The 13,686-nt window shown below is 35.0% G+C and overlaps 1 non-coding gene across 1 annotated transcript; it reads right to left on the bottom strand.

Annotated features, from left to right (window-relative positions):
* Positions 1–10,730: 10,730 nt before the first annotated feature.
* On the bottom strand, positions 10,731–10,894 carry LOC118632860. The gene has a single exon (XR_004960108.1). It is a non-coding gene; the product is annotated as a U1 spliceosomal RNA (small nuclear RNA).
* Positions 10,895–13,686: the final 2,792 nt, after the last annotated feature.

Raw genomic sequence — 13,686 nt, 5'->3', positions numbered from 1 at the left:
ATTTAACACACCCATATTGTATTTGAGTGTAATCTTCCCCTGTGAACAAAGTCTAATAATTTGTTATTTGCATTAAAATAATTATTTGAATATGTACTTTGCCTAAACACATTACAAAAAAAAAAAAAAAAAAAAGGTTCTCTAAAGATTATTTTAAATGTTACTCTCCTATGTTTTGGATAAATATTATTATGTAGTATTATGAGTTAAAGGAAAAATATGCAATTGATTTATATTCTTATTATTAAAAAGCAGGCTCTCTAAGATCAGGTTTACTCCTGTGCCAGTTGAATGGGGCATAGAGAATTGCAGTAGACCAACACTCGGTTTTCATTTTTTCTTCAGGGTTTTGAAATGAATCAGATTTTTCAGATATTTACATTGATGAAGGCATCTTATATTAATGTATTTAGTTGTTTCTTGATGTTATAAAACTTTGTTTCTGACTCCTCTTTGTTCTGTTATTTTGGTGTGTCACGCTCTTCTGGTTTCTGTCATCAGGAAAGGACCTACCATGGATGATCCTCTCTCTCTCTCTCTCTCTCTCTTCCTCTCCCCTCTTCTCCCCCTCCTTCCTCTATGTCTCTCCTCTTCTTATAAGCAAAAGGTCAAGTTAGCTTCCACTGCAGGTTTTGCCCCAATTCAAGATAAAAGAGTAAATGGTACAATTTGGGCTTTATTATCTGACTCATGTCCACCAATGCAGTTTTTACTAGAAAAAAAAAATCTCATTTAAATTTATTAGGTACTTTATAGTTCTTTATAAAGCAGACATTTATTTTCTTATTTGACTTTAGTTCTTTATATCTATAATTTCATTTGTGACAATCTCAAAGGGAAAAGAAGGAAATTCTAAATCTTAAACAAAGAATACAAAATCAAGTACAATTATTAATATAGACAAATAATAACCTACTTAAATTAAGAAAAAAAGTGTATATTTTTGCTATGCTTCACACTATGTTGTATATGGTACATATGCTAGATTTTACGTCAGCAACTTTGTTAGAGTGGTAAATATATTTTTCAAAATTCTCTTTTCAATATTGTTCCAGGTAAAAGCTAGTCAAAAGAGAAACTTGTACAAGATTTTTAAGAGGAAATTAGCAGCAATTATTATGATGTGAATGCCTTCAGAAAGCAGAAGACCAAGACGATGCAAATCGGCCCAGCAGATTTCAGTGTGCGCTAGCTTTTTTTCCACATCCACCCCTTCTTCCTAAAGGCTTGCCTTGTTAGTCCTACTGCCAGGTACTAAGCCTAAAGATCCTTAGAGATGCAGAAAGAGTTGCAACACAGAGAGAATAGCTTCCAATACATTTCTCTAAAACCGTTCCCTTCAGGATTCTACCTGAGCTACTAGACGTGTGTGGTGCTGATTTTCTTGCAAACATCAGCTCGTGTCCACCCAAACAATTGGTTTAATGCTGGTCAGTGTCTCCCCTTATCTTCTAACTTGCACTTTCTAGACCTTTGCTTGAACATCGTCTTTCATAGTTGTTTAAAGTCTAAGTCCTATAACAAAATCTATTATTCCAAATTCCAGGTATCAGTTACTACATACGGATACCAAGACTCTCAGTTCTGAAAGAACAACCATTATTTCTTTGTTTAAACATTTGAAATTTAGACAGATTTCATTGGAACAACTCATCTTTGCTCCACAAAAATATGTGGACCCTCAATCAGAATAACTCAAATGTCTAGGGCCTGGAATAGCTGGGGCCTGGTCATGCAACCTTTCTTCTTTTTGTATATTTAGATCCCTCAGGGTTATTTCCATCTGCTACTTGAGTCTTTATAAATGGCCATCATCTATTTTTTTAAAAATAATTTTTCTTTATTGATTTTAGAGAGAGAGGAAGGAAGAGGGAGAGATAGAAACATCGATGAGAAAGATCATTGATTGGTCAATTCTGCATGCCCCCCACTGGGGATTGGGCATACAACTTTGACTGGGCATGTGCTTTGACTGTGCAGTGACCTCTTAGTGCATGGGTCAAAGCTCAACCACTGAGCCATACCAGCTGGGTGCTCATCAATTTTTTTAAGGTCTGGACTCAAATCTAGAGCAGCACCATCCCTGCCCTGTTCCAGCTCTCAAAGCAGATGGAAGCAGACCCAGGAGGAGTGACATAAATCCAAACTCTCAGTAAGATCTGTCTATAAGAATTATGGCCATTTTTAATCTATGACATCTCATGACCATAGCTGAGTTTCAGTAGAGTTTATAGAGAGTTCATAAGAATCAAAATTCAAACCAATTCTGCAAAGAATGCGGGACCAGTTTTCAGAAGGATGCCAAATGTGTGCCCAGCAACATGCTATGTTTACATATTTTCTCATTTCATGCAAATCATTGAAATCTACACATAACTATTTTTAATAGATAAAAATATTAAGGCTCAAATTAAAATAAAATAGCTTGCTCACAGCCATGCTATTAATCAATAGAAGAGCTGGAGTTCAAATCCAGCCCCATCAGACAGCAAAACTCTTCTGCATTCAATCATTCAGCACTGACTTTACCATCCGTAGTATCGCTGCCTGGCAGCACATCTCCTGAATAATCAGAAAGTGTTATCTTTTATAGAGCAAGAGGATATTTTACACATGTGTAGGATATACTCTGAAAATAAACGTATGTCAGTTGCTCCCCCTGAAGAAGATTAGGCAAAGGTCATTTCTGTCATTCTAAGCCGAAGGTTTTCCATGCCTTTAGGAAGTGTAGACTACCTTAATGTTTCCCAAACCCTGGGGTACCAGCTGCCTCCCCACTTTCTTTCCATCCACATGAGAGCATTGGCTTCCTACATGGTAAGTGTGCAAAAAGTCATTCAAAACATGAACTTCAATGAAACTGATACCTGCCTCCATCATTTAGTAGCAAAAATTGGTATTAATCTTCTAAGCTTCCCTCAGTAAGAGAAAGATCATAATAGAACTAAATTGATAGCATTGTTGTAGCATTAGTTTTTACCAATTTAGATTATTGACTATTTTGAGTTCAAGGGCAGAGAGATGGGTTTCCTGACCCTTTCTTGACAATTACTGGTAAGGTAGGATACATTACTATGATTGATTTATTTAATCTCTGGAATGGATACTGGGAAACATATCTGCGGTGAAACTCTACCACTTTTTCAGTGTCCTAAGCTGGATGCAAGGTGTCAATATATTACAGGATCTTTAATTAAAGTATAAAATGCCATTAAGCAACAGCCGTTATAGAAAGGTATTGTATTGATGGAATAGAGACTTAGAGAATGCAACTCCCCCTTTTTAGAGAACGAATAAATTGAGTAAGATAGAACTCACTTTTTTATAATTTTACTACTTTGCCTGGCTACAAATCTATCCTAGTTTCAAGATAGAGAATGTTTATGCTAGTTATTTGTGTTTGTCATGCATGGTGAACATAATATGTTTTTAACTGTATATTTTTCTGACACGTATTTAGCATTAAGTACTAAGATACCATCTTGTTTTTTGTTTGTTATTTTAAAATCCTTTTTTATTCATTTCCGGTTTGCCAAAACATTTTTAATTGAAAGCAAATAGCCATCAAAAAAGAAAAATGCTATTTAAAAAAAAATTATTTATTGAATAAATGACAATCAAAGCTACTCTTCAAGGAGCTGATGCATACCCTCGAGTAAGCAGAAGCTGAAACATTATATTATGTGTGGAAACAGCTTACTACAAATGATCACAAAGGACTTTCTGCCATATGATTCACTTGGAACTGGTGTCTTTGGAGCCCTTCCTGATGGTGTTGGAGGTAAAGGTCAGACAGGAAGAGACTGTCTGACGCTGGCCTTTCTTTTGCGTATCCTGGAATTGTTCCCGTGAAAAATGACAACTGCAGCACAAACTGGTAAGATTGAGAGTAACCCTGTATAATGCAGGGCAAGTTAATTTCACGTAATGTGTAAACGCAGTTTAGAGACGGATGATTTTACTTCATAATTTTTTTCTTAATTTCATCAGAAGAAAATAGCCATGTGCTTCCCTATCACTAAACAGCAAATACTGAGCAGGAAAGTTTTCTGGCAGGTTGGTTTTAGTTTATTATTAATGAGGGCAAAAAACACCTGAATTCCTATACTTTTAGTGAGTTTACTTCACTTGATGAAATTGAGGCCCACGTGTTACTCTAAGTTGGTCCCTACCCTTAACCAGCTCCCTCACTGGCTATAAGGGAGCTCAGAGACTGAATCGGCTAGCACACACCATTAATCTTGGTCCCACAGAAATATCTGAACCCCTAGAACAAACAATATTCAAAGCAATGTTTTACTCATCTTTGTATTGCATGTTATTTACCCACAGATGATATTTAGAAGCATGACTATCTATGGTAATTCTTAGGTCTAGACCATGTGCTCCAGAATCAGAAACTAACATTTAAATTTCTCCTATTTACATTTAAAACTTTGCAGTATTTACGCTTAAAACTGTCAAAAGTACTTTTGTTTTTTTATATTTCTTTAAATAATCGAATTCACCAAGCTTTTATACAAGGAGATAATAAATCAGAGCAGATACCAGAAGAGACACTAAAATATTTTTTGTTGTTGCTGTTTAATAGCAATTTGGAAAAAAAAGATGAGACAAAAAATTATTATTTACAACTTAAGTAAAACATGTGAAATAACACTATCTTCTCTAAAAACATGTTTTGTGTGATCAAAGTAATTCTCTTAAATTTAAAGGTTAAAGGATCCATTTCAGATATAACTATAGGTATTTAATGATAAACAAAGTCTTTATATTTTTGCTGGGAGTCTTTTGCAATAAATAAATAAATAAATAAATAAATAAATAAATAAATAAATAAATAAATCGACTAAAGAAATTTGCCACACCTAGAAAATCAAATTAATTTTGTCTATTCTGATTAGTTAGCAGGTATATTTATTATTTAGCAAACTGAGTCATAAATATTAGTATTATTAACTTATCAGGAGAGAGAAGTGCTTTTAAAACATAGTATGAACAATGATGTATTTTAGATCTTAGTGATTTGTTCTATATTTTCTTTAAATAACAGTGAATCCTTGCTGAAAAGGAGACTCGTAATTCTGATTTTATGTTATCTTTTCTTGAGCAAAGAGAGAAGTTTTGCACTTTTTTGTTTTCTGCAAAGAGAAAGACATTAAAAAAAATTCCACAATGCACAACTATCTGCACTGGGAAAGAGTCTTAATTATTTTGAATCTCTTGATAAATAACTATAAATTGGAGATAGTAACAGCATATTCCTGTGTAATTTTTTTGGTAAATAAGGTGAAATATGCCCAGAGATTTAAAAAAAAAAAAGTGCTTAGAACAGTTTCTGGAACAAAGAAAGCAACAAATAATGGTTAATGATTATTATTTGCATTATATTATATATTATCCTCTTAAAGATTTTCCGAAGAATTTCCACTGGTTTTAGTACCATACACAGAAATTGTTCTCCTGAGCAGTCTGCATCTTTTTATCACAAGGCCTGCAAATTTGTAATGATGTGTTTGCCTGACTATCAGAGATCCGAGTCAAGCTGATACCCTAACCCTCAAAATATATTTGTACAAATCAAAATAGGCGAAGTTATTTTACAGTAGAAAAAAGATCATTTCCGTCGTTTAACGAGACAACAGTTTATCACTTGGCCCTGCAATGAACACTGCAGACTCTATAAAAGCTGTAAGTCACCAGTTGTTCCAACATTTCAAGCTGCACTGATGTTATGGTTCTCATTTGTACTGGAGGTAGCTCATACTGTGTCTCCAACCAGTTGTTAGCATCTTTTCCCAATATCAAGTTCAGTGGCCCCATGTCGATAATCGGGAGTCACTTACACCTCGAAAATCAGCAAGTGCTACTAGGACTTTTACTCCTTGTTCCAGAGGATCAGTAACTTACCGGCACACTTTTAGTTAATAAGCACTATCATGAGCATCCTTACAAGATAAGAACACTGAGATTCACAAACTGGCATTTAAATACTTTCAACTAGAATCTGAATGATTCAAAGTAAGAAGAGACAGTTCTGGAGGTCCTGTTTTAGATAGGGTGAATAGGGAAGTATTCTCTGAAAGGGACATAATTTAAATAAAATAAGGATGCAAACCCTGTGACAAAGTGAAAACAGCAAGGCAAAGGCTCTAAGGAACATGTGAGAAAGAGTATGCAGGCGGTGTAGTTAGAGGGGAGAGAATTACTTTGAGAATGACAAGAGATGAGGTCAGAGAATTAGCCAAGAGCCAGGTCATGTTGGGCTTTGTATGTCCAAGTAAGAACTCTGCCATAAGGCAGAGTGAAATGAAGATTTGTTTGACAAGTTTGAGAAGGTAAATTACATCACATGACTTCAAATTTTGGCAGAGACATTAACAGCTGTCCTTTTATTTATTTATTTATTTTTAAAACAAGCTTTATTGAGGTATGATTAGCATATAATAAACCGCATATATTTAACATATACAATTTTGATACGTTTAAACCTATGTATGCATTGTGAGACCATCACGTCATCATAATTCAGTTAAAAGTTTCCAGCACCCCTGAAGTTTCTCTGGGTCCCTTTATAGGATGATGCCTTGTTTCTGGATCCAGCAATGGGAAGATAAGGATAATTTCTTGAGCAATAAACACTGGAGGAAGAGCAGGGTTTGCAGGGCAGAAGTGTAGGACATTCACAAGCTCAGTTCTTTGTGACTGTCACACTAGGCTCTGATGATTGTGCAGACGTAGAAAACTAGACATGTTGATATATTTTATTCATATATATTGGTCTACTTTTGTTTGAGCAAAATATTGTGGTCAGAATATAAACTAGAAAGATGTTGAATATCTGTGCAAGGGGAAGACTTGTATACAGTATATTTAAGACAATTTCCTACAGTGACCTTCACAAAAAAAGGAAGAAAAAAAATGAAACCAATAAGCTTGGAAATTTAGTGTCTCTGAAGCTATTCAATTAGGAAAATAGACTATTTCAAATATATCCCTGAATAAATATGCAGAATCAGTCACCCTGTGAAAGGATGCAGCCAAGCCTGAAATCTAGTTTTGGCAATGACTAGTATGTTTTCCATGATCCTCCTCAAAATAACTTTCATTATTTTTTTTTTCTTCCAGGTGTCATGATATATTTATTTCACTCACCTAAATTTAATTTATAAATTTTTTAAAAACTTTGTATAGGGAAACATTTTATTAATTCAGTGTTTTAATGGGCAAAATATTACCTACAGTTATTGCTCATGTCAAAACATATACAGTGATACCTCGGTTCTCGAACATAATTCGTTCCAGGAGGATGGTCGAGAACCGAATTGTTCGAGAACCGAAGCAATGAAACCCAATAGGAAAGCGTGACTCCACAAAGCGTGACTCTCTCTCTGCACTCACACTGATGATGCAAGCAAGGCGCGCTGGGCCGAATGAACGCCATTTGGCTCAACTCGGCTCATCTCGGAAGTTCGAGTTCCAAATATTTGTTCGGATTCCGAGACAAAAGTTTCTCGAATCTCCTGGTCGAATACCGATTTGGTCGAAAACCGAGGCGTTCGAGAACCGAGGAATCACTGTATTCTTTTCTCCTTCACAAATCACCAACCATTTTTGATGTTTTGAGAATCAAGCAACTTACTTGACCATTATAAATTGTCTGCTTATTTGCCCAGACACTTCTGGGGATATTCTCAGTCTTTGTTTTAGTCTGTCACATTTGGATATGATAGACAGAGCCAATATTATTTATTTATTTTTTTTCCTCACCCGAGGACATTTTTCCTTTTTTTTTTTTTGTTCAGATAGAGTGGAAGGGAGAGAGAGGAAAAGAGAGCGAGAGAGAAACATTGACATGAAAGGGACACATCGAGTGGCTGCCACCCACACGACCAACCAGGGCTGGGGACAAACTGCAACCGAGGTACGTGCCCTTAGCGGGAACCAAACCCAGGTCTCTCTGCACCGCAGGCTGATGCTCTAACCACTGAGCAAAACTGGCCAGGGCAAGAGCCAAGATTATTATCTATAGTTATGCACTTTAATTAGATACAACTTTGAATGATTATTTCAGGTTTAAGATTTTCTAAAAACTCAAGTTATAATTCCCTTCATGGTGAAGGAAAAGAACATATTCCCCCACTTGCATGTAGCCCAGCTGCTCTCTGGGCAGGTGAATGGAAGCCAACTGGCTGTATTTCTAAAGAGGCCACAGACCTCATTGTCATTTTCCATAGTGAGGAAACTGGTCAGTGTGAAGATCATTTGGATGTTGTTGGAGGTTTATGTTAACTTTTCTGTTTTGCTTTTCATTCTTTCTATATGATTTGAATATACTATCTTTTCTTTGTATGAAGTATTAGTTAAAAGGAATAATGGATATTGAAGTTGCTTATTTATTGGTTAATGTGAACATAATCAAAGAAATAATAATATAAACTGACATTAATTAATTTTAAGTGCCTTTAATGCTATATTATTCCTGAAATCAACCCTGTGAAGTGGTTAGTATTGATATTACCATTACAAGATTATAAATATATAACACAGGTATAAAATTAAACTTGTTATAGATTACACAGGTAGTATGTTGGAGAGGCATAATTTGAACCCAGGAAATCTGACACTAAAATTTATTTCTTAGACATCAGTATTATTCTGTACTATACTGAGGTGCACATTAAAGACATATAAATTCAACTGTCAGATATTATGAACTCTGGCAATGTAAAAAACGAGTGAGTCATGCTTTCCCAGGTTTCTTAGTCCATAAACTGCCACCTTAGCATTTTGGTGGCAGAGTATATTTTCTGACCTCAAAACCAGTAAAATGTCTGATTCTTCTCAAACTACTGTTCTTGACGTTCAGTTACACCTAGCAAGCACACACATTCCTACCCCTTTGTCCATGGTGGGCCTCACTCAATTCCTAAAATTCATGTTGTCCTTTTATACTCTCGTTCTCCTTTTTTAGTTTGATAAACAAAACAGAAGTCCTGATACCTGACATGTCTTGGCACTATCAGTTACACCTTGGTGGTTCCAGGAGCTGGCCTGCAGCTACGCCATGGTGCTCTTTAACATAAACCATTTCACAGAACACCAATTCAGACAAGGCCACTCTGTGACTGTGATGGATCAAGAAAAAAATAGGAGCACTCTCTAATCATAAAATCAAGAACATTGTTTAAAGCATAAAAGTGAGAGAATTTCTGTGTGATGTCTCCTTTACCTAGTGTAGCTTTAGCCCAGCTTCATTCTACCAGCCATTGAGATGAGAGTTAGTCAAGAACCAATCATGAATTTATTTCTACATCCCAAAACATCCAATCCAAATCAAAGACCCGTTTCCTTGATCCCTACCTAGAGATTATTTAACATAAATCCAAATTCTAAAATAAGTACTTTCTAATAGCCTCTTAATGATGCACCCTGGGGCTTCTTGAATTGAATTGTCTTCATCATTATAATGAGTCGGTAAACTCAGTTATAGGTTGATTACTGGTGAGTTTCAACTTGAGGACATAAATGAACTTCTAATATATGCTTGTAATCTTTACCTAGAGCAGCATCTGGAATACTTAAACCTCCTTGAAATTTATAGTCTTAATAGGGATATACAACCTTGTAGAGTAAGTTACCACACATTCATACAAATACATACACGCAAGTCCTTGCACAATATCTGTACAGTTATCCAGTTTCTACCAAAGCCATTTCTCAACTCAACTGAGGATTTACTTTTTTTTTTTTTTTTAAGATTCAGTCTGATTTGAATTTCTCCAACTATTCTAAGAAAAAGAATGAGAAAAACTTATTCCACTAAATTCTCAGCAAATTTGAATAACATCAGGGGTGGCATTTCAGATATATAATTTTATATCTATAAAATAAAGTCTTTTTATTTTTTATTATTTATTTATTACAAATTATTCTGAAAAATGGATAAATTATGTTATATATTCTATTTATGTTTTTTGAAAGTCTTATACTTAGAAACATTTTTTTCCCAAAGGGGTTCATCATAATTCTTACAGTAATTACCCAAAATTAGCACAGACTTCACAGCTTAAAGACACATGTCACACAGGACTGCCATCCCTTCAGATACCAGCTGCAAGTTCTAGGATCCCCATACAACCTACACTTCTGACCAACAGGCTATGAACTCAGAGGGTTCCCATTAACACCTTCAAGTTAGACAATTTGCTAGAATGATTCACAGAACTTAGCAAAGTTTATGCTTATGATTGGAGTTTTATTATAAAGGATACAAATCAGGACCAGCCAAATGAAGAGAAATATTGGGTTAAGTTTGGAAGAGTGCCAAACATGAAGCTTTCAGGTCCTGAAGAGACATCATCCTCTTGCCATATCTATCTATGTATATGTATATGTTTGTCTATGTCTATATCTATATCTATGTCTCTCTATCTCTCTCTCTCTCGCTATCGCTATCGCTATTGCTGTCGCTATATCTAACTGTAATTATCTGGTTCATCTTTTTGACATGGCCAGAAACATGAGTCATTTCTTTCACATATATCAGGTATAGTCCAAGGGACCCACTATAGGCTCCTACCACTTAGAAAATTCCAAGGATTTTCAAGGTTACATCCTAGGAGCCAGGGATAAAAGTTAGTCAAATGTTTTATTACACAATAGTGGAATTACACATGTATACAAAAATACTCATTTCAAAGTGTTTTTTATTCTTTTTTTTTTTTCTTCAGGGGACAGCGTGAACACAGTCCCCCACTACTACAAATTGTGCAGTCAAGTTTCCCACATTTGGGGAAATTGCAGGTGTCAGCACATCCGGAGTGTAATAGATAAGCCTCGCCCTTGGAGAACCACCTGTATGATCATGGTATCTTCGCTGCCAGGTAAGTATTATCTATTCTTTTTTTATTTGTCTTGACAGTTGCTGTCAGTGTTCCAAGTGACTGTGTTGGCTATGCATCATTTTAAATACTGCTTCTCTTGTATACTCCATCAGCCCCTTGTCCCATTAGAAATATGATAGCCAGCATTTTTAAACTGATTTTTGAAGTGAAAGAATAAAATTGAATGCTTGCCATGTAACTAGAACCAAGCAATGTAAGGGAGAACTCATAAAAGCCATTTATGTCTGGCAAAAGTTATCATTCTATTCTATTCTCTACACATCAAACATAATTCTGGCATCCCTGTGGTATCTTAAGGTTCTCAGTGCACTATGAATATAATGGAAAAATTTATAGCTGTTTTCTATAATAGTTATATATACCAACTTGAGTATTTATTTACAAGATACCAGACATGGTGTTAAAGTTTTTATGTCTAATTCATATGCTTCTTGCAAAAAACTTGTGGGGTACTCATATTAGACTTTATTAGCAGATAATTAAATTGAAGATATAAATTTCTCTGTGCAAAAAGCACACACACACACACACATACACACACACGAAGTGACAAATCCAGAATTAGAATTCCAGTTTCTGGTTACAAAGCAGATCTTTTGTGAAATCTCTGCATAGAAAAGGTCATACAAAACCATTTCAAGCAAAAGTGCAAAAAAAAAAAAATTCCCTATTCAAGATGTTTTCATTTCTTTGCTTTCACTTTATTTCCTCTTGCTCCTACAGCTGTAATTTGAATGAGGGTAGAAAGTAGGGCAGCAACATAAAAAAAAAAGAAGCAGTTAAAATCACATTTCCTTCATACTTCAGGCAACATAAAACTCTGAATTCTAAACCAGTTTCAGGCTAGTCATTAAGCATATCTTTTTAACTAGCCACATCTGGGCTAATTAACTAAAGGTATAAATATTTTCATCAATGAAGTATCCAGGATATAGAAATAGACGTAAAACTACTGTGTAGTCCTCTTGGGCGTCTAGAGTCCATAAGGGGAGTCAAACATTTCTGTTGCTATGCCAGGGGAGGGCAGGGCTGGCTCTCACAGGATGGGGAAACAGATTTTGTTAGATTAGTCCACTTCTTACTCAGTGCTTGAAGTACTAAGAATATTTTGACAGAATGGTACCTATGATCTGACATTTAATTGGAATATTTAAACCCATTAGATTCTCCTGGCTTTTCAACCACAGTGTCAGTGATGGCACAGCCGAATCCAGGGGAAAAGAAGCAGAATTTGTGCTTAGATGAGCTGAACCTTATCTATACCCACAGCTTTGGAGCTTTATAGAAAGCTCATATATCCTCAATTCTACTCTCAGCTTTGGTTTAATCTTTTACCTGAATGTTTCTGATACTGAGCTTGATCCCAGCACCACAATCACAGGTCGATTTCACTACAGGTGTCCTCAGTAGATCTGTAAGAATGTCCAGAGAGGGAAATCCCCAATAATTTAACTTCTATTTTTCCAAATCTCCTAGGCAACATAGCCTAGAGCACATTTTTTTGTTTTGTTTTATTTTAGCTCTACTGATACTTTTGTTGCAAGTAATAGAAATCCTGTCAAATTAACTTATATGAAGGTATTATCTGTTATTTGGATGGAGATGCCTTGAAATCCAAGAACAAGAAATGCAATTGGATCTGTAGCTTATTATCTGATTCCTTTTGAGTCAGATATCCATTTTGGTCCAGGAAGCTGTGATCAAGAAGTCTTAAATCACACAGTATAGACAGACCTCATCGAAGATGTTTGTGAGTGAGTTCTCTGCCTTCCAAAGCATTTTTTAAATTTTCATACATGGAAACAGTAGTGCCTTCCATAGAGTATTAGGGATGTTATCGAAATTACTTCAGAGCCAATAGGGAATAGCAGGTAGCATAAAGCAATTGCTCTCCCAGATATTCAACTTTATTTCAATCAAAGATATCTATCACTTTTATTCATTTTGTAAGACTTTCTCATAATATTTTGTTTGAAAGATGGTTGTGTTACAAAAATAAAAAAAAATAGGATCACAACTCTTGGGAGAAGGTGATTTTTTTCTCTCTTATCCTTTTTCTATCTTGTGGAATGTATAAACCATGCTAATAGATTTAAGTACACTTGAAAATGATATATTAATAGAAATCTCTTAGAGTTATAAAACGAAGCCTTAATCACTCAAGAATATTAAAGTTAGTATACTTGCCAATGAAATTTGCCCAGAGAAACAAACATATTTCCCATTACAAATGACCCACACAGCATGGCCACATTTCATTTCCAGTATAATAAAGGCATATGTTAAATTTCACAGTATGCAGTATGTATACACTCAACTATCTGAGTACAGAAAATTTATATATATATATATATATGATTTATTAACACATAGTTATATTCTTCTTTTATATTACTATAGATTTATATCTATATACTGCCAAAGTAAAAAAAAGATTTAATATGAAACTAATAAGCCCGCTGATATTTCAGTGTAAACCAATTCGATTGATTCAGATATAAAATCAGGAGAAATAAATTCAAGAAAAAGAAACTAGAAACATGGTTACCCTGAAAACAATTTCACTACTTTATTCTCCCCATTACCTAGAGTATTATTGAGCATGGAGAAAAACTAGAGAGGCCATTCTAAAGACAAAAATAATGTGTACATCTGAGAGAATATACGTGGTTGTTTTTCCATTTACCACAGAACCCAGAATAATGCTATATAATTAAGAGTCAAATAAGAAATAGTTGTTGAGCCCTAGCTGGTTTGGCTCAGCGGTTGAAGCGTAGGC

This window comes from Molossus molossus, unplaced genomic scaffold (genome assembly GCF_014108415.1).
Source record: "Molossus molossus isolate mMolMol1 unplaced genomic scaffold, mMolMol1.p scaffold_m16_p_17, whole genome shotgun sequence".
NCBI classification, from domain to species: domain Eukaryota; kingdom Metazoa; phylum Chordata; class Mammalia; order Chiroptera; family Molossidae; genus Molossus; species Molossus molossus.
Note: the sequence above shows the minus strand (reverse complement) of the source record. Positions and strands in the feature narration are given on the sequence as shown.